The 2,900-nt window shown below is 40.6% G+C and overlaps 1 long non-coding RNA gene across 1 annotated transcript in view; it reads left to right on the top strand.

Annotated features, from left to right (window-relative positions):
• Positions 1-2,140: 2,140 nt before the first annotated feature.
• Positions 2,141-2,900, top strand: part of LOC138952094 (uncharacterized) — a 1,266-nt gene continuing 506 nt past the window's right edge. The window contains exons 1-2 of the long non-coding RNA XR_011451298.1: positions 2,141-2,249; positions 2,613-2,900. The exon at positions 2,613-2,900 is cut by the window's right edge and continues 506 nt beyond it. This is a non-coding gene — a long non-coding RNA (uncharacterized lncRNA). The remainder of the gene's footprint in view (positions 2,250-2,612) is intronic.

Raw genomic sequence — 2,900 nt, 5'->3', positions numbered from 1 at the left:
GTCTCCGATCCTGGTTACTTACTTACTGACTGTCTGACTGACTTACTTACTTACTTACTGACTGACTGACTGACTGACTGACTGCTTGACTGACTGACTGCTTGGCTGAATGACTGCTTGACTGACTGACTGACTGACTTACTGACTAACTGATTGCTTTACTTACTGACTTACTGACTTACTTACTTAAAGATTCTCATGCACTTGAGGCGTTATACTAAGACCGCGTTTCAAAATTTCAAATTGCTAGTTGGTCGAACTGAGCACAGGGCCTTTTAAATATTATTATTTTTTTATCGTTGACTTGCGGGAGATTAAAGGCACAGTAAGCCTCCCGTAAACCATCACAGATACTGTCAGGCTTTTACACACAGTACAAACACCCTTTCATTTAAACACTCACCGCTTGCGAACATCCTAGGTGCCCTCCGTAAAGAGCGAGAAATTTTCAAAGAATTTATTTTTGCGTGGTTTATCTTATCCCTGAGCCATCGTGAACCCGTGTGATCCAGTTTCCCTTTTTCACAACGTCAGTTAGTAATTTGTACACGACTCGCTGTGTGCTAATCTGCAATAGCACGTTATTATGTACCTCTGACTATGCACGAAACAAACGGCTGTGGTTCACAAGAACTCTCGCGATGGCTTTTGACTGTTCAGAGGGAACTGGCAATAGGCATAAACCGTCGTCTGCTACGAGAACCACGACCTTGCGTGACCCTGCTTCCGGGCGTTTCTTTTTTCAAACTTTCAAAACTGATCTTGTCTTGATGAAAAAAGAATTCTTTGATGATTTAAGAATATTTGTCAATTTATTATTTGGATTTTAAAAGTTAGGTCTAGCGCCAAAACGCACCACGGTCCGATTGTCTGAGAGACAATCCGCAAAATTAATTCTTTGAAAATTGCGTGCTCTTTACGTAGGGCACCTAGGATGTTCCCGTTTGCTGAGCGTTCAAATGAAAGGGTGTTAAAGCCTGACAGTATCTGTGATGGTTTACGCCGGGGAGGCGCACTGTGCCTTTAAGATACAAAACAAGTCGCGTAAGGCGAAATTACTACATTTAGTCAAGCTGTGGAACTCACAGAATGAAACTGAACGTAGTCCGCCGCTAGTGCAAAGGGCAGTGAAAGTGACGAGCCTGTTTGGCGCTGTAGCGGTTGCGCTGTGCTTCATAGCACGCTTTACTGTACCTCTCTTCGTTTTAACTTTCTGAGCGTGTTTTTAATCCAAACATATCATATCTATATGTTTTTGGAATCAGGAACCGACAAGGAATAAGATGAAATAGTTTTTGAATCGATTTCGGAAATTTAATTTTGATCATAGTTTTTATATTTTTAATTTTCAGAGATTGTTTTTAATCCAAATATAACATATGTATATGTTTTTGGAATCAGAAAATGACGAAGAATAAGATGAAATTATTTTTGGATCGTTTAATAAAAACATAATTTTAATTACAAGTTTCCGATTTTTAATGACCAAACTCACTCATTAGTTTTTAAGCCACCAAGCTGAAATGCAATACCAAACCCCGGCCTTCGTCGAAGATTGATTTGCCAATCAATTTAATTGAAAAATGAGGGTGTGACAGTGCCGCCTCAACTTTTACAAAAAGCCGGATATGACGTCATCAAAGGTATTTATCGAAAAAAAGAAAAAACATCCGGGGATATCATACCCAGGAACTCTCATGTCAAATTTCATAAAGATCGACCCAGTAGTTTAGTCTGAATCGCTCTACACACACACACACACACACACACACACACACACACACACACACACACACACATACACCACGACCCTCGTCTCGATTCCCCCCTCTATGTTAAAACATTTAGTCAAAACTTGACTAAATGTAAAAAGGGCTAGTTGTTTCCCAGTCCGTACACGCAGATTGAAAATGTCAAATGAAACATAATGTTCAACACTTCCGCAAGTCGTATATTGGTCCGTAAGTGTCACAAAGATGTGGGTATGATATTTGTGATGTGAAACCACGTCGTGGTTTTAACCTCCCTAATTATTGAAGTGCGATGCGTAGGGGACAGGAGAAGCGTTATCACGAGTTTCGTGCGTTGCACGAGAAAACCCTGGTTTGACATGAGTTGTGTTTATGAGAAATGTAGCTGGTCTGGGTTTAATAACGTCACAACGTTGTTGATGCTCGACAGAGAAGGGTGTCTGGCGTTTGTCAAGTTTGTCGGGGACAAACACTCTTTCAAGAGACGGGTCTCTTAAGGTAAATGATTTACTATGTTGTATATTACTGAAGCTTGAATATATAGCTGGAATGTAAAGGTTAGTGTATACGAAGTGCACTAAATTCTAGTGTGAAGTTTTCAGAGAATTCTTGTTGTGATTGTATCACGGTTTTTTGTTGGGAAAGTTCTTGAACATAAATGTTGTTACGCATTTATGTTATGATTAAGATGGTGATGCTATGTATGGTAGTGTTATTCATAGATTAAGTATAGCTTGGATATTGACTGTGGACGGAATGTGAATGTAGAATGAACGAGAATGCCTGAGATGATACATGAATGTTTCGGAAGAAGATATGGTTTAAGAGAATGTTGTATTAAGACTTGGGTTAATTCTTTAGGAGTTTCCATGAGGAGTTTTCCATTGCGTGGACAAGAGACGGACCTTACACGGGAGAATGCGGAGTGATGGTGGGGGAAGAGACCACATCGGCGCAGAGATGGCTAGACGGAGGAGTCTTCATCGTTACCGGTCGTAGAGACGACGGTTACTTTCGCTAATGGCGGAAGTGTTTCTCGAGAGTTTCTGGGAATTCATCATCTACGGGATTCAGCGACACAAGTGATGTGTAAATGTCGACATGCAGTGAGCCGTGTTACGAACTCGTGAGTGTCTGTCAGCACCTTAT

This window comes from Littorina saxatilis, linkage group LG17, assembly GCF_037325665.1.
Source record: "Littorina saxatilis isolate snail1 linkage group LG17, US_GU_Lsax_2.0, whole genome shotgun sequence".
Classification (NCBI taxonomy): domain Eukaryota; kingdom Metazoa; phylum Mollusca; class Gastropoda; order Littorinimorpha; family Littorinidae; genus Littorina; species Littorina saxatilis.
This window is presented reverse-complemented; position numbering and strand designations above follow the sequence as displayed.